The following is a 19,311-nucleotide window of genomic DNA, read 5'->3' as shown; positions in this document are numbered from 1 at the left end:
GGCCTCCACCTTTGCAGCTTCTACAGATTTTCAAAGCAGTTTTCATTATGTGCTCATTCTGTTTCTTTGGGAAACCTCTTGACTTTGATTTACCTTGGCTATACCTACACTTCCTGTCTTAGGATTTCTATTTTTAAAACCCAGAAAATGTCTAGGGACCCCTCTCTCTGTCAACTGACAAATGTAAATATTTGTTTTAACGAAAATGTTGTCTCTTCCCACAGTGAAAATTTTCTTTCAAAATTTAGTCCTGTTCAACTGCCAGCCAAGACAACTTTTTAATTTCAGAAGACTCAACTTTAGACCTCACAATGACTATCCATTTCTGGATGTACCTGGATCTTATCGTACTTCCTGGGGAACAGAGAGCTTTACCACTGGAAAATATTACTGGGAACTGGATTTAAAGGACCATGAGCAATGGGCTGTAGGGGTCTGTTACAATTTCTGGTTGAGAAACTTTGATATTGGATCTGAAGGTGCATTTCTTCTTGTGTGTTTGAAGGACGGTGATGTTTACAATCTTCTCACCACCTGCCCATCATTGCACCACTATATAGAGAAGCCAGCTGGCCGGGTTGGTGTGTTCCTTGATTGTGAGGGTGGATTTGTGAGTTTCCTGGATGTAGCCAAGAGTTCCCTTATATACAGCTACTGCCCTAGACATTTCGATTACACTGTAAGGCCATACTACTGTACCATCTACACATGACCATAGGAAGCCATATCTAGTATGCTAGTGCCTTTCTATGGTAATGTGTCCTCCCTTTATTGTGATTAAATATTGTGAAAATTTGTATATGCTTTTCCCAGGGAGTGTCACTATTAGAAGGTGTGACCATGTTGGAGTATGAGTGTCACTGAGTGTGTGGGCTTTAAGACCCTCATCCTAGCTTTATGGAAGCCAGTCTTCTACCAGCAGCCTTCAGATGAAGATGTAGAATCCTCATCTCTGCCTGTATCATGACTGCCTAGATGTTGCCTTGCTCCCAATTTGATGATTACGGATTGAAGCTCTGAACCTGTAAGCCAGCCCCAATTAAATATTGTCCTTTTTAAGACTTGCCTTGGTCCTGGCGTCTGTTGACAGCAGTCAAAACCTAATTAAAACAAATATCACAATGATATTAAATGTAAAAGATGGGTGACTGCTTTCTTCTTATCTGTGGTCCACATGTTCCTCCCAGAATAGTTAATTTCACAGTGGGTACTGCTTTCCTTTGTTTTTACATACTTGTAAGAATTATTAATTAGAATCTAAGATCTACTGTAGAATTAGAAATTTAAGTGTGCTCAGGATACAAAGGAGGATTCCAGGACTATTAAAATATTATGTATCTGTGCGATTCTAACTTAATGGTGTCAAGCAGAGAAACAAAGATATACTGTAGGCAGTTTTGTTGATCAATAAAAGCTTGAATCACTATTTGTTCTAAATAAATATAATTATGTGCCATCTGTGATTGATAAAGTTATGCTTTCATCCTTCAGAGAGAAGGGATTTTTTTCTAGGAAAAAAAAAAAAAAACAAGTTCCCCCTCTTCTTTCACTTTCATTATTTTACAGCTGATTTATTTTGGGGACACACTTGAAAAAATGTTAATTAATGGTCCCCAACATAAAACAGCTTTAAATATCGAATATTCTTCCAGTCTCTGAGAGCACACAAATATTTTCTGACATTCAAAAGCTGGAATCCTCTTCTAGAAACCTCTCATTGGTGGTTTGCTAGAGTGTCCTGTGCACCTGAGAATGCTAAGAGAAGGAGATTGTAATGTCCATCCAAGGCCACTTTCTTTCATCATCCTAGACTTTCATAAATGAATTCTCAAATTTTTGCCTTCCTTTTGGTTAGCCAGTATGGTTCCCTCTGTCTTTCTCATGTTGTTCCTAAAGGCTTAATCTAAGTTACACTTCTTAATATCCCAACATATGGATAATTTACTGCATTGAGCATTTCTTTGTTCACATAGAGTTTGACTCATGTGATGCCAATGCTCTGACCAGAATATTACACCAAGGACTATACAGAGACCTGAGAAATTAGAGTGTCCCTTTAAGAGTCTTATTGCAAATATTATTTTAGAAACACAGTAGACATAAGAAATGCCACGTGTTGACAACTTGGCCAGCACCAGGTATTTGAGAAGAATAATCAACAATAGTGCAGTTCAATAAGATCTCAAAATATAGAGACATTAAGCACAAAGAGGATGAGTTATTTTCTGTGGAATTTTTTTGGAGGGAGGTGTTTGAGACAGGGTTTCTCTGTATAGCTCTGGCCCGAGAACTTACTCTGTAGATCAGGCTGGCATGGAAATCAAAATCCACCTGCCTCTGCCTCCCAAGTGCTGGGATTAAAGGCCCATGACACCACTGCCTGGCTGTGTTTTGTGTTTCTAATGTGCTCATTTCTATTAGGAAAAGGAAAAGCAAATGTTAGTGTTGCATTTATATAATGTACAAAATTCTGGAGGATCTCTAAATTCCCAAATTTCCTGAAACTTTTTTCCAGTCATAAAACATCACTTTTGATATATCAACAATGCAACATCTTCATATCTAACACTCGTCTAACACTCAGGAAATTTTGCAGAAGAGGCAGATACACCATACCAGCCAAATCACCAGAACACCTCAAAATATTCACACAAATAAAGAGGAAGTAGAAGGAGAGTTCATGGGTGAATAATCAATATATGAAGTTGCCGTAAATTAATAAAAGTGAGGGAAAATAAAAATCACAATAGAACAGTCACAGCAACTCAGTGACATATCTCCTGTTCCAAGCTCCTCAAATGTAATTTTGGTGCAGGCAAAAGGCCTTCATCTTAGACACATTTAGAGCATTATAGAGTATAGATCCTTTCTTATTTAACTATTGTGGTCTTTTGAATTCATATGTAATAAGGTAAAATACAAAACTATATGTGTGTATATATAAGTATATATATATATATATGTATATATATATATGCATATATATATATATACACATATATGCATATATATTTTTAAAATTTATTCTTAAATAAAATACAGGCAGATCATATCCTCTCCTTCAATTTTTCCCAGACAAAGGCTGGGCAAGGGAGACCTGTAGAAGGAAATGGATTTTAAGAACAGACAAAAGAGTCAGACCTCTATCCACTGTTAGGAGTCCTACAAATCCACAAGCTAAAAGCCATAACATGCAGAGGACCTAAGCACAGACCAATGCTCCAGGATTGCTGCTTCTGTCTCTGTGAACCCCCAGAATCCCTACTTGGTTGATTCTGTGGGATGTATTATCCTAATGTCCTTGACTCCTCTGGCTCTTATAATTCTTCCTCCTCAACTTGCATGGGATTCCTTGAACTCCTAGTTGAGAGACCTAATGGAGTACTCCAATTTGGGCTCTCTCTCTACCTATTGAATGGCTGTGAGTCTTTACATTGGCTCTCATCAACTTCTAGGGAAAGTGTCTCTGATGATTTTTGAACTAGGCCCCAATCTATGAGTATAGCAGAATACCACTAGGAATCATTTCATTGACTTATTTTTCTTACCCTAGGTCCTTGGCTATCCAGACCCCAGTTCTTCATTTTCCATATAGTGTCAGGCATGGCTCCCACTCTTGTGGGCTTAGAGTTAGACCAGTCACTATTTGGCCACTCCCAAAAGTTCTTCTCCATTGCCCCAGCACAACTTTCTGGCCAGATACATTGTAGGTCTAAGGACTGTATCTGGGTTCATGTTGCAGTACCACCACTGTATGTAGCCTGGTTATGGAATATGGCTGGTCCAGGCTCTATATCCTCCATTGATAAAAATGGTCTTTAGGCTCACCTTTGTAGATTCCAGGGAATTTCAATTTCACTAGCGGTCTAAATCAGCTCCAAATGTCATCCATTTCCAGTTGTCTCTCCCATACTCTCCCTTCAGTCCTCCTTGAGAACTTGATCACTCCTGTTCCCATCCCTACCTGCCCTAGTCTCCCCTCAAATGTATCCTAATTACCCCTTGTAAGTGACATACATTTGTCCCTTGTAGAGCCCTCTTTGTTAATTGGCCTCTCTGGGATGGTGGACTGCAGCATGATTATCAGTTACTTAAGAACTAATATTCATTTATAATTGAGTGTATACCGTGCTAGTTTTTCTGGATCTGTGTTACCACATTCAGGGTGTTTTTCTCTAATTCCATCTATTTTCCTGCAAATTTCATAATGTCATTTAAAAAATAGGTGTGTAATATTCCATATTATAAAAGTACCACATTTATGGAGAGAAGTGTCTGTGCTTCTTGTTGTTGTGTTACTCATGGTGAGCAGTGGTGTTTCTCATGTAAAGCATGGGTAAATTTGTCAGAGTAAGTGGAAATGAAGATTCTTGCTGAGAAGAGAAAGAAAAAATGTGCCAAGGGAGCTCAACAGACTTAAAAGTATTCTCGGAGTTGATGGTGATGCTTTAATGAAAGTTGTTGAAGAAATTTAAACTGTGGTGGTACCCAAATATTGCCAGGAATAAGTGCAGTGTGACATGGATGATGAAAAGGATTATTTGAAAATGGAAACTGAAATTAAGAGGAACAGAAAGACTCTGGACCTGCATGGACAGTACCCAATGTGGATGAACCAGAGGAAAAGAAAAATACTGAAGGCCAAGAGAGAATAGAAACAGGGGAAATGCAGACCATTAAAGGCTGAAAACATTGCCAGACTTGGTGGTGCACCCCTTTAATCCCAGTACTTGAGGCAGAGGCAGGTGTACCTCTGAGTTCAAGGACAACCTGGTCTACAGAGCAATTTCAAGACACCCACGGCTCTTTTATACAGAGAAACCCTGTCTCAAAAAAAAAAAAAATCCAACCAAAAAAAAAAAAAAAAACAAGCAAACAAACAAAAAAAAACAGAAGCTATTTGTTTTCAGTTAGGATTTAGTTATGTAAGTCACAACCAAAATAACTCATTTGTGTTAGAAATGTGAATAAAATATCTTTGGTGATGAAGGACTATTATGCTGAGCTTGTGATTGGATACAGCCAAGATACTGAGTATCATGAGCATTAGTGTGGTCATACTTATTTGATCTTACAAAATGGCCATTATACTAAGTGCCCAAACATGCTCATATCAACAAAATTTGGGCAGAAAGCTATTATGCTGTCACAATAAAAAACAGGGTATCAAGGGCCTGAGGAAGACTCAACTTGTTTCTTGTTGGATGGCTCAAAACCAGCTCCCTCTCAACAGGGTATATGCCCACTTGTGTCCTTCACTGGCACCCACATTAATATATACAAGTTTCCACTAATAACTAAATAACTAAGAAATAAATAATACCTAAAATATTCTTTAAAAGGACATCAGTAATTGTACAAGTAGTACTTATTTGAAGTGTTTATTTTTCAGTAATTCATAATAAATGATATTTTGCATGTAAATAAAAGCACCACATTTAATTTATCCAATCTTCATTTGAGGGAAATTTAATGTTGCTTCCAGTTTTGGGCTATTATGAATAAAGCCACTTTGAACATACCTGAGCAAGTGTTTTTCTGATAGTATAGTGTACCCTTTGGGTAAATGCCCATTAGTGGTATAGTTGGGTCTTGAGAGATCAGTTTCCAGTTTTCTGAGGAACTATATTGATTTCCATAATGCTTGTACAAGTTATTACAGCTGCCAGAGATATTTGTTCTGACCCACAAGACAGTCAACAGGGTCCTGGAACCACCTAGGCAACGGCGAGAGATAAGACAGACACAAAAGAACTGGACAGCAAGTCTGAAACCCAAATCAAGGTGTTTTGATTTGCATTTCCCTGATAGCTGAGGATGTTGAGCATTTAAGTGTTTCTCAGATATTTGTAATTCCTCCACCTTTAGTTTTCACACAAGGCCTTATAAAGGCAAGCAAGCAGGTGTAAGGAGGGGTGAAGGGGGAAAGTCATTGTATTTGGGGAACAATCTCAGGGGGTTCGCATCATATCTCAGGAACAGTTTCTCATAATTGTCTCTCAGGGTCTCAGCTAAGGTTTGGCATGTACAGTAGGAACTTGGCATCATATTTTGATCATGAGGAGGTGAAGTGGAAAGGAGTTGCTATGGTAACCTAAACAAAGGTGAGCTTCCTTTGTTCAAGCCCACTCTGGTAAGCTCTGTACTTACTGACCATCTAGCTTACTTGGCTAACCTTTAAACTAGTACATTTCCTCCTAAAGGCAGCCTAGGGAAAGCAAGCTGGAAATGGCTGACAGGAGGGAATTGTTGAGATCTCTGTGAGAATGGCTCCTGGCAGATAGTGGTTTGTTCCCCTAATCACCAGCATGACAGGTATAGGATGGAATCTCAAAGGTGTTTTGATTGGCATTTCCCTGATAGCTGAGGATGTTGAGCGTTTAAGTGTTTCTCAGATATTTGTAATTCCTCCATTGAGAATTCTCTGGTTACACGTGTATTCCATTTTATAATTGGACTATTTAGTTTGTTGATGACAAGTTTCTTGAGTTTTTCATATATTTTAGATATTAGCCCTCTACTGAATGTTGAGTTGGTGAAAATCTTTTTCTATTCTAAAGGCTGCCATTTTATCCTATTGATGGTGTACTTTTCTATATACAACCTTTTCAGTATCATGAGGGGCCATTAGTTAATCATTGTTTGTAGTACCTGTTCTACTGGTTTTATGTTTAAGAAGTTGTTCTCTGTGCCAATGAGTTCAAGCCTTTCCCCCCACTTTCTCTGCTATCAGGTACAGTGTATTTTGTTTTATATTGAGATCTTCAATCTACTTGGTCTTGAATTTTACATAGGGTCATGGATATGGATCAATTTGCATTCCTCTACAGCTTCAGATCCAAATAAATCAGCACTATTTGTTGAAGGTGTTTTTTTTCACCATTATGAATTTCTGCCTTTTGTATCAAAAATCAGGATTCAATGTGTGTGTGGATTTCTTACTGTGTCTTTGATTTGATTCCACTGATCAATCTGTTTTTAATGTCAATACCATGAATGTTTTTCCCATTCATTAATTAATTGATTAATTAACTTTGTGTCCCAACTGCATCTTACCCTCCCTCTTATCCTCCCAGTCTCTCCTCCCTTCCCCTTCTACTATCCTTCATCCCCTTCTTCTCAGAGAAGAAGACTCCCATGGATATTAACCCTCATTGGCATATCACATTGCAGTAAGACTAGGCACATCTTCTTCTATTGAGGCTAGACAAGGCAGCCCAATTAGGAGGCAGGTAAGCTCAGGACAGGCAACAAAGTCACTAACATACTATGCTCCGGCATGGTGCCTATCTGCACCAAGCTGCATATCTGTTACATATGTGCAGAGGGCCTAAGTTCCATTGAAGTTCTCTGTTCAGTGGTTCTGGTCAGTGGTTCTGTAGGTTTTCCTGTAGTGACCTTGACTTGTTGGCTCCCTCAATCTTTCCTCCCTGTCTTACACAGAATTTGTCAAGGTCTACCTAATGTGTCACTGTGGTTCTCTGCATCTGTTTCCAGATGAGAGTTATGCTAGGCACCGATCTGCAAGTATGGCCAAATATGATTAATAGTGTCAGTGCGCTTTCCCTCATGTCATGGGTCTTTCTTCCTTCCTTCTTGCCTTCTTTCCTTCCTTTCTTCCTTCATTTCTTCCTTCCTTCCTTCCTTCCTTCCTTCCTTCCTTCCTTCCTTCCTTCCTTCCTTCCTTCCTTTCCTTCCTTCCTTCATTTCTCTCTTTCTTTGTTTTGGATTTTTGGCTTTGGTTTTTTGAGCCATGGTTTCTCTGTATAGCTCTGGCTGTCCTGGAACTCAGTCTACAGACCAGGCTGGCCTCAAACTCAGAAATCCACCTGTCCCTGCCTCCCAGAGTGCTGGGATTACAAGCGTGTGCCACCACCACCTGTCAGGATGATCTTTTCTAGATTCGTCGATTTGTCTACATATTTAATGGTGTCATTGTTTTTAATATTTGAGTAATATTCCTTTATTTTAAGGTACCACGTTTTCTTTATCCATTTTTCGGTTGTTTTCAGTTTCTGATTATTGTGAATAAAGCTACTAAGAACATATTTGAGCATGTGTCCGTATGGTTTGATAGAGCATCTTTTTGTTTGTTTGTTTGTTTGTTTGTTTGTTTGTTTGTTTTTTGAGACAAGGTTTCTCTGTGTGGCCCTGGCTATCCTGGAACTCACTCTGTAGACTAGGCTGGCTTCAAACTCAGAAATCTGCCTGCCTCTGCCTCCCAAGTGCTGGGATTAAATGTTAGAGCATCTTTTTTTGTATACCCAGGAGTGATATACCTGGGCCGTGAGATAGTTCTATTTCCACTTTTCTGAGAAACTACCAAATTGATTTCCAAAGCATTTGCACAAGTTTTCATTCCCACCAGCAATGGAGGAGTGTTCTCTTTGCTCCAAATCTTTTCAAGGATGAACTGCAACTTAACATTTTTTTCTCATCCATTTTGATGAATGTGAATGTGAAATCTGAGTCAATTTGATTTGTCCTTACCTGATAACTAAGGATGTACAATTCTTTAAGTGCTTCACAGACATTTAAGATTCATCTGTTGAGAATTCTGTTTGGGTCTGAACACCAATTTTTTGTAAATTTAATTTTATTTCTTTAATTATTCCCTTTACATCCCACTTACTACTCCCCTCCTGGTCACCCCATCCCAAATCCTGCCTCCATCCCCTGTCACTTTTTCTCTGAGCAGGGGAGGGGGATCTCTAAAGGTATCCCCTTACACTGGCACACGTCTGAGATGCTAGGGGCTTCCTCTCCCACTGAGGTCTCTTTTCTATCCTTCCTTTCCTTTAAATCAACCTTCTATTTTCTCCAAAATATTTTTGTTTGGTGTGTCTATCGAGCTGTGCCATGTTATACACATCGAGGACAGAGGACAGGTTGGTTTCTCCCTTTCAGTATGGTCCGTGGGGTGTTCAGTCAGGCTTGACAGCAAGGCCTTTTACAAGCTGATATTTCTTATTTTGGAACAAGTCAAATTATCCATTTGGGTTCAGTTTGTTTTTAAGATTTTGTTTTAATGTATGTCTGAGCAGCTGTACACTGTGTGAGTACAGGCACCCACAGAAGTCAGAGGTGTAGGATTACCTTTTGAGGTGGAGTTATAGGTAGATGTGACCTGTCTGACTAATTAGGTGTTGAGATTTTAACTAAGATCCTCAAGAACAGTAATTCTCTCTCTAATTCAGAGTCATCTGTCCAGTCCCAGAAGTTCAGTTTGTGATAAGCTTTTAAGAACACTTTCTCCTGCTGTGTCCAATGCTAAGTAGCATAATTTTTAGTTCAGATGAGTGGCTTCATGAAAGTCTTACACTTTACTCTTTGATTCTTTTGGAGCTTCTATTACTCATCCTCAGAGTCAAGAATCTGCTTCCTCTAATGATAACAGAAACAGTCCCCAAAAGTTTTTCTTTTTGTATTTTTACATTTATTTGTGAGCACATGCTGATACCACACTGGGAATATGGAGATCTTGGCTTGGGGAAGCAGGTCCTCAGGCTAGGTGGTAAGTGTCTTTACCCGTTGAGATATCTTCCTAGACCAGGAATGTACAGCCTTTTTCTTTCTTTCTTCTTTCCTTCCTTCCTTCCTTCCTTCCTTCCTTCCTTCCTTCCTTCCTTCCTTCCTTCCTTCCTTCCTTCCTTTCTTTCTTTCTTTCTTTCTTTCTTTTTTTTTTTTTTTTTTTTTTTTTTGGTTTTTCAAGACATGGTTTCTGTGTATAGCCCTGGCTGTCCTGGAATTCACTCTGTAGACCAGGCTCACCTCGAGTTCAGAAATCCACCTGCATCTACCTCCCAAGTGGTGGGATTAAAGGTGTGTACCAGCACTGCCCAATAATGCACAGTCTTAATGTTAAGATTTTAAAATAATTCTTTTAAAAGATCTTTCTCAAGGGTTTTTTTTTTTTTACCTAAGGGTTCCCTTCTTAGTTAGGGTTTCCATTGCTGTAATAAACACCAAGACCACAAGTAACTTGGGGAGGAAAGTGTTTATTTCAGCTCACAGCACTCAGCCTACACTCCATCACACAGGAAAGTTAGGGAAGAGCTCAAGGAGAGAGCTGAAGCAGAAGCCATGGAGGAATGGCTCCATTAGAAAAAAGTGCCCACTGGCTTGCTCAGTTTTCTTTTTTCTTAAGAAAGGGTTTCTCTGGTTGCCCTCAGCTTGCAGAGGACTGCCTGACACCAGCACCCAGCACAGCTTGTTTCCTTGTGCTACTCAGGCACACCTCCCCAGGAGTGATGCTAAGCAAACATTAATTAAGAACTTGCCCTAGACTTGCCCATTGGATAGGCCAATATGCATGAATTTTCTCAATTGGGAATCTTTCTTCTAAGCTGGGTGTGGAGGCACTCACCTTCAACCCCAGCACTCTGGAATTAGAGGCTGGGCAATCAGTGGTTCATGGCCAGCCTGGCCTACAAACTTCAGCTCCAGGAAAGCCAGAGCTACATAGTGAGACCCTGACTCAAATAAAACAAAACAAACTAAATATATTTCTCAATCAGCATGTGCACCTGCCTGACAGAAGAGGCCATCAGATCACGTTACAGATGGCTGTGAGAATGTATGTGGTTGCTGGAACTTAAACTCAGGACCTCTTGAAGAACAGCCTGTGCTATTAACTGCTGAGCCATCAGTGGGATACTGGGGATGGGGGAATCTCCACTCTTTCAGAGGAGGTGAGTGGTGTTAGGGGGAGAGACAGTGTGAGCCTGGAACCAGGAGTGCCTGGATTAAAGGTGTGCACTTTCAACACCCAGGTTCTTTGAATTGCAGCCATTTCTCAAGCCCTAGAACCCCGATTTTTTTTTTTAAGACTTGAGTCTCTACTGAGGTCTCAGGTAAGTTCCTTAAGAAGCTTCAGGTCCCAGGTGAGAAAAAATTTAGTCCTTTATTGACAAAAAGAAGTATTCAGTCAGAATTTCTAAATTGGGAGGTTTAGCCAAAAATATCATCCAGTGTATATTAAAAGGTTTGAGTTAATAAATTTAATGGAAAATAATTTTACTTCCCACTAAAATGATGCCTTGTTTGAACTTGTCTCTTGTTCAGGTCAATGATGGGGATGGCTCAGTGGTCAAATGTGCTTACTGCTTTCAGGACCCAAGTTCATTACCCAGCTCCCTCACAGCAGCTGAACTCTAGCTTGAGATCCAACACGCCACTCTGGCACAAAAGGGCAATTGTACACATAAACAAAACACCCCTATTCCCCACCATATAAAACCTGACCATGTTCCTCCTTCAATGCATAATGAACACATCAAATTCTCATCACAGTATCTTGCTGAAAATGCATTACAATTTGAACCCATCTGCTCAGAAACTGCAATGTACATAGCATTCAGCCTTATCTGGAATTCAATTTTTCCCATCCCATTAATACCAAGATCCCATTGTATCACAAATACATCTGAAACCATACCTTGCTTTATTCATGCAGTACCTTAAGCCTAGCTGCATGTTTCCTAAAGTTCAACTGGTTTGGACTCCATTTTTTAAATAGTTTAATAGGAAGGATTCTCTGGCTGGCATGGTGACACCTACCTGTAATCTACAGTTGGGAGGCAGGATTGCCATAAATTCCTAAGGCCAGCTTGGTCTGAGTGAGCTCCAGGTCAAAACAGTGATGCACTCTTCCAAAGTAATCAAAGAGCATAGAAAATCTGCACTTGTGTTTTCAATTTCTGAGAGGTTCCTTTTGGTTTTATTCAGCATCCTGGACTGATATTTACAAAGAGAATGGAGACATGGCTTATCTCAGGGCTCCTTAGCAGACATGTACTCTTTAATATATAAAATACATAATAACTTGGACTGTATCAAGTAAATATATTAAATCACCCATCAGAAGGCAAGGAAATAAGCAGAAGAAAATGCAGAAACAGGCAGATAATATACCTTCTTCTCAGTACCTCATTGTACCTTCTCCTAACTTGACCATATAAGCTGTCACAAAACAGACCTCAGCAGATACAAGAAGACTGAATAATCCCCTGCACTCTATCAGATCACTAGGGACTAAGGCTTGTCTTCAATATCAACAAAAACAACAGAAAGCCCACATACACATGGAAGCTGAACAACGCTCAAGTCAATGATAACTTATTCAAGAAAGAAGGAAAGAAGGAAAAGTAATGAAAATAAAGACACAACATACTCAAACTTATGGGATGCTATTGAAAGCAGTGCTAAGAGAAAAACTCATAACTCTGAGTGCCTTCAAAAAGAAATTGGAGTGAGCATACACTAGAATCTTAACAGTTTGAGCTCTAGAACATAAAGGAAGCAAATACACACAAGAGGAGTAGACAGCAGGAAATACTCAAACTCAGGGCTGAAATCAACCAAGAGAAACAAAGAAGTACTATATAAAAAAAATCAACAAAACCAGGAGCTGTTATTTTTTTTTTTTAGAAAATCAACAAGTTAGATAAAACAGAGACAGTATCCAAAGTAACAAAATCAGAACTGAAAAGGGAGATATAACAAAAGAAATTGAGGAAATTAAAAAAGTCATCAGATACTGATACAAAACCTTATATTCACCAAAATTGGAAACGTGGATGAAATAGACAGTTTTCTAGAGATATATCAGGTGCCAAAGTAAAATCAGGATCAGATAAACCCTATAAACTGTTCTATAATCCCTATAAAATAAAAACAGTCATTAAAGGCCTCCCAACAACAACAACAAAAAGCCCAGGACCAGATGGGTTTAGTGTAGAGTTCTATCAGACCTTCAAAGAAAACTTAATACCAATACTCTTCAAACTATTCCACAAAAAAGAAACTGAAGGAATACTACCCAACTGGTTCTATGAAGCCACAGTTATGCGTATATCTAAACCACACAAATACCCAACAAAGAAATAGAACTTCAGACCAATTTCCCTTGTGAATATTGATGCAAAAACACTCAATAAAAATCTCACAAACTGAATCCAAGAATATATCAAAATTATCATTCACCTTGATCAAATAGGTTTCATCCCAGAGGTGCAGAGCTGTTTCAGTATATGGAAATCCATCAATATAAGCCACTACATATACAAACTCAAAGGAAACAAACCACATGATCATTTCATTAGATACTGAAAAAGCATTTAACAAAATTCATCATCCCTTCTTGTTAAGAGTTTTGGAAAGATCAAGAGTTCAAGGATCATACCCTAACATAGTGAAAGCAGTATACTGTAAACCAGTAGCCAACATCAATCTAAATGGAGAAAAACTTGAACAATCTCACTAAAATCAGGGACTTAACAAGGCTGCTCACTCTCTCTCTACCTGTTCGCTATAGTGCTGATAGTCCTAGCAAGAGCAATTAGACAACAAAAGGAAAACACAAATTGGAAAGGAAGAGGTTAAAACATCACTACTTGCCATTGATAAGATAGTAAACTTAATTGACCCCAAAAATTCCACCAGAGAACTCCTACATCTGATAAACAACTTCAAAAGTGGATAGATGATTTCCCAGACAGGATATCTCTGTGTAGCTCTGGCTGTGCTGGAAATCACTGTGAAGACCAGGCCAGCCTTGAACTCAGAAATCTGCCTGCCTCCGCCTCCTAAGTGCTGGGATTAAAGGTGTGTACCCTCACTGCCTGTCTCTGCTCAACTATTAAAAACAATGAATTTAAAAATTTCTTAGGCAAATGGATGGAATCATAAATGATCATCCTGAGTGAGGGAACCCAGTAGCAATGAAGACATATGTTATGCACTTGCTGATAAATGACTATTGGCCCCAAAACTCAGAATGCCCAATATATAATTCACAGACCCCATGAAGCTCAAGAAGAAGTAAGACCAAAGTATAAATGCTTCAGTCCTCCTTAGAAGGGGGAGCAAAACACTCATGGGAGGAAATACAGAGACAAAGACTAGAGCAAGGACTGAAGGAAAGGTCATCCAGAGATTGTCCCACCTGGGGATTTATCCCATATACAGACACCAAACCCAAATCACTATTGCAGATGCCAAGAAGGCTTGCTGACATGAGCCCAATATAGCTATCTTCTGAGAGGCTTTGCCAGAGCCTGACAAATACAGAGGTGGAAACTCACAGCCAACTGAGCACACGGTCCCCTTGGAGGAGTTAGAGAAAGGAATGGAGTAACTAAAGGGGTTTGCAACCCATAGCCAGAACAATATGAACCAGCCAGTACCCCCAGAGTTCCCAGGTACTAAACTAGCAACCAAAGAGTGCACATAGAGGGACCCATGGCTCTAGGGTCATATTTGCAGAGGGCTGCATTGTCTGGCCTCAGTGGGCTAATCCTTCAGAGACTTGATGCTCCAGGTACAGGGATACTCAGGATATAAGGGAGCACCCTCTCAGATACAAATGGGAGGGAGAATGGGGAGACTCTGTAAGGGGTCAGGGACCAGGGATGGTAGTAATTATTTGGGATACAAACAAAAGCCTTGTGAATTCTGAAATTCAACAAAAGGGAAGGTTGCTCAGCAGATTAAAGGAACTAGCTGCTCTTCTATAGGATTTGGATTCAGTTTCCTGGACTCTCAGAGTGGCTCACAAGGGCCTGTTACTCCAGTCACAGGGATTTGACCCCCTCTTCTGGACTCCACAGGTATTGCATGTGCATGGCAGAGATCTACAAGCAGTCAAAGCACATGTACACATTTAAATATATAGTTTGTTTTTTTTTACGAGACAGGGTTACAATGTATAGCCCTGGCTGTCCTGGAACTTGCTTTGTAGACTAGGGTGGTCTTGAACTCAGAAATCTGACTGCCTCTGCCTCCCAAGTGCCGGGATTAAAGGTGTGTGCCACCACCGCCCAGCTTAAACATTTTAAAAAGATAATGACAGCAAAACTACTTGAGCCTAATCTTAAATTTCTATGAGTCACTGGGGCTGTCATTCTTTTCAGTGCCAGGGTCCACTCTGCCTCTTTTCTGTTCCCACTGTCCATCATCAGTGCTTACCATGAAGTCACCAACCAAGTGATGACATGGTTATGAAGCTGGAATCTCATTAATTTTGTGGCATTAAATAACTCAGATCTCCATGCATCTTTCTCATTTTTAAAGCAAGATGCAGTAGTTTGCATATTCAGTGTCTCCCAAAACTCCATGTATGAGATGGTTGGTCTCCTGTTGTCAATACTGGAAGGTGGTTGTACTTTTCCACTTTTATGACAAAGTACCCAAAGGGAAGCTATTAAGGACGTGTTTATTTTCCACTCCTGTTTTGAGGATATAATCTACCAATTAGGAGAAAGGGTGATGGAAAAAAATGGCTCCAGGCCTGGCAGCAGGAGTGTGAGGCAATTGGTCCCTCACCTCCACAGTCAGGAATGAATGCTGCTGCCCAGTTAGTTTTCCATTTTTTTCAGATTTATTCTGTCTGAGACACCCACTCCCCGGTGGTTGATGCCATCTATATTAGTGTTGATCTTCTCTACCTGTTCAAGTTTTCTGGAAACATCCTCAAAGTTACACCTATATCTCACATATACACCCATATCTATATCCCATATTTACATCATTCTATGTCCTACCAAGTTGACAATGAACTTTTGCCAGCCCATGGTAGAAATTTTAAGGAGCAGCCGAAGAGGCCTTCAGGTCAGTTGAGGGGCACTCTTAGAGTCTCTGGGTCTCTGGTTCTTTGTCTTCTATTTCATTTCCTGGCCATGAGGTGAATCCTTTTGCTCTGTTATGCACTTCCAACATAATCCCCAGCCTTACCACAGGCCCAGCACAATGCAGAAACCAGTTATGCACTAGAGCATTCAAGCCATGACCCAAAATTATTCTTTTTACAAAAGTTGATTATCTAAATCAGTGGTTCTCAACCTTCCTAATTCTGCATCCTTTTAATACAGTTCCTCATGTTATGATGATCCTCCAACCATAAAATTATTTTCACTGTTAATTCATAATTTTGCTAGTTATAAGTCACAATGTAAATATTTTTTCAGATATAGGTTTGTCAATGGGGTGTCAACTCACAAGTTGAAAACAACTTATCTAAATTCTCTTCTTATTGTGATGAACTTTAACACAGAAGATTTAAACTACAGGTCTAGAGAGATGGCTCAGCAGTTATCAGCACTGACTGCTTTTCCAGAGGTCCTGAGTTCAATTAACAGCAACCACACAGTGGCTCACAACAATCTGTAATGAGATCTAGTGCCCTCTTCTGGTGTGTCTGAAGACAGCTACAATGTACTTTATTGTGTTTATTTATTTACTTATTTATTTATGATGAAATAAATGAGCCTTTAAAAAAAAGATTAAAAAGACATACCAAAATCATTTAGAAAATGACATTCATCTAGTAACCTTAAAAACTTAATTCCGAGCCAGGCATGGTGGTGCCTGCCTGTAGTCCTAGCACTTGGGAGGCAGAGGCAGGCCGATTTCTGAGCTCAAGGCCAACCTGGTTTATTGAGTGACTTCCAGGACAGCCAGGACTATACAGAGAAACCCTGTCTCAAAACAACAACAATAACAACAACAACAACAAACCAAAAAAACCCAAAAAACAAAACAAAGCAAAACAAAAAAACCTAATAATGTGACTGTGAATATGGCTCAGTAAAGCATTTTCTTTGCAAGCCATGTACCCAAGATTAATTCACTCCCAGAACCACATAAAAAAAAAAAGATGTTCGTTGTGGCACATGGTCATATTTTCAGAGCTGGGAGCTGGAGGATCTCCTAGATTTGTGCTCAGCCAGTCTAGCCTCATTAGTGAGCTCCAGATCAGTAAGAGACCCTTTCTCAAAGAAAAAAAAATGGTGTTTGTGGGACAACACTTAAGGCTGTCCTTCATCCTCCACATACATGTGCATACATGAGCAGGGCTGCTTGGTTTCACCTGCATAGTCTGTCCTCCACGGTCCCTTCAGAGGTGCCCCTGCCACCTGGGTTGAAGTTAGGGTGAGGTCAATGCCACTCCTCGCCACCAACCATCTGTGCCAGCCAACTAGGCTGGAAGTTGGAGAAGACCTCAAAACCAATTGCTGTTGTTCCTTTGAATTCTGGTGCCACTCCCACTCCACATCAAGCTGAGTGGGTCGCCAGACTTGGAATACACAGGTGGTGTGGAACCTGCTGGAGTGAGCACAGAACCCAATAGGCACTTGGCAGGCGATCACCATGCCCTGGAATGCCCTGGAGGAAAAGACCACTGAGCACACCTCCAGGCATTGCTCCAGGAAAGGCCACGCCCAATGTGTTCTTCTGTCCAATCAGTGCTAGAGAGAGAGGCAGCCTTGTTTTCCCTCCACTGAAGGTATAATGGGAGCTGCTTGGAAAGCTGAGCATTCCTTCTTTTCTTTAGGTTCGTGGTTTAAGCACTTGGATGACCAACCGAAATGTGGGCATGCAGAGTGAATTTAGAGGCTCGCGGTCTATGGAGCAGGGTACCCATGTAAACTTCCTAGGGGAAATGTGCACCAGCAAAAGAGATTTCAGGATTGAAGCATTGAAGCGTAGACCCTGGGGAGATTGGGACAGGACAGCCTGGTTGAAGGCTGCTTGCTTTCTGGTTCCTTGGTCGCACCTTGGGTAGGTTCTTACACAGCAGGGTTTGCAGAAAAATATTCTAGGCCTTTTGTGCTATTCAGAAGGTACTGGTGACACCCAAGAGAAACCCGATTATATGCACAAGGATCCTCTCACCTGAACAATGGCGACATCATTCTTTGCATGGTTGAAACAGTTGCAAAACGATTCCCATGTATGGGCGATATAACATAGTTTTCTAATTGAAGTATTAGAGCAATAGGAAGTGGTGTGTGATTCTTAGAATTTGTTTCTTTTCCTTAGATGGAGGGGAGCCCATAGCATCCAAGAGAATTCATAACAGAAAGTGACTTGATTAAAACCTGAGTCTTTTAAAAGGTGTGTAAGAAACCTAGATTTATATTTTTGTCAGCATACATTTTTACCATTTTGAAACAGAATCAGATTCCTGTAAATGCTTTCTGAAATAGTGCTGATAAACCAAAGCCAACCAACTACTCTTGCCTTTTCTATTTGGAATGACTGTAGTGAATGCATAGGGTACAAATTAAAGTTGTGGGACATACCTGGTCTGAACAGTGATGAACTATATCCCGAAGTTGATGACCTGAAGACAGATACAGCTTCTGAGAGAAGACCATTGTGCTTAAGTGAGGTGGTCTTGTTTAGTCTTTTTATGCGGTTCATATTAATACTGTGTCATGGTACTTATTTCTTTCTGCCAGCAGGGAATACCAACTCATTGGGATGCTTATGGCCTGTAAAGATTCTAGAGCAGGAGTGCATGTGAGTGCTGCTCTGTTTTGCATTCTGGTCAAAATTTTTTTTAAAGATTTATTTATTATTATATGTAAGTACACTGAAGCTGTCTTCAGCCCCACCAGAAGAGGGCATCAGATCTGTGTAAGGATGGCTGTGAGTCACCATGTGGTTGCTGGTGTTTGAACTCAGGACCTTTGGAAGAGCAGTTGGTGCTTTTCCCCACTGAGACATCTTTCCAGCCCTGTAGTTAATGAAGTTGATCTAGTCTATGATTATCCTATCCCGAACCTGAATTCCTGTTGAAAAAGCACAATTATGGATGTATCTTCTGAGACGGACCATTACAAAGGTCTGTTGTGTTCTGTTTTAATTTTGGCAGTAATGTAATGCCTGTGATTCTTTGTATTTTATTTTTAGAACCAGTGACACAAGACTTGAGAATGAAAACCAGATGTGGTAAACATCCAGAAAAGGCACAGACAAGAAGAAAATGTACAGTATTAGTCCTGAGATGTTTGAGATAGGATCTCCGTGGCCCTGGCTGTCCCTGTTAATCTGTCTAGTGATCAGGACAGCATCTGGTATGGCCTGCAGACTTGACTCTTGTACATTTTTTGTGGGCTGTATGTAAATGGATTGTTTTGCCAATCCATTGACAGTGCTCTGTTCTGTGAATTTTGTGGTGAGCTTACACAGCTGTACAGACTGAGCAGGGAGAATGCAATCATGACCTTAAAGCAGTAGGTCACCATCTCAGTGATTGTAAACTTGATCGAGATCTATTTCCTTAGGCATCCCACAGTGGATATTTGGGAGTGCTGCAACCAACATCCAGTTGCAGCTATTTCTCCAATTCAGTTTTTGTCAGAAGACTAACCAGAATGCCTTGGCACATGTTCCACGTCCATGGTAATTGAGTTTTCAGAGTTAGGGTGCTAAGTGCACTAATGTCAGTCTCCTAACTACCATGATTGTACACATTATCAGGTTTCCCTGTGAAATTGTCAAACAATGATTTCATCACATTTGTCC

The 19,311-nt window shown here is 40.1% G+C and overlaps 1 non-coding gene across 1 annotated transcript; it reads left to right on the top strand.

The window, feature by feature from the left end:
* The first annotated feature begins 18,542 nt into the window (after positions 1 to 18,542).
* Positions 18,543 to 18,614, top strand: LOC127690304 (small nucleolar RNA SNORD50). Its single transcript, XR_007979032.1, has one exon. It is a non-coding gene; the product is annotated as a small nucleolar RNA SNORD50 (small nucleolar RNA).
* Positions 18,615 to 19,311: the final 697 nt, after the last annotated feature.

Source organism: Apodemus sylvaticus, chromosome 7 (genome assembly GCF_947179515.1).
Source record: "Apodemus sylvaticus chromosome 7, mApoSyl1.1, whole genome shotgun sequence".
NCBI classification, from domain to species: domain Eukaryota; kingdom Metazoa; phylum Chordata; class Mammalia; order Rodentia; family Muridae; genus Apodemus; species Apodemus sylvaticus.
Note: the sequence above shows the minus strand (reverse complement) of the source record. Positions and strands in the feature narration are given on the sequence as shown.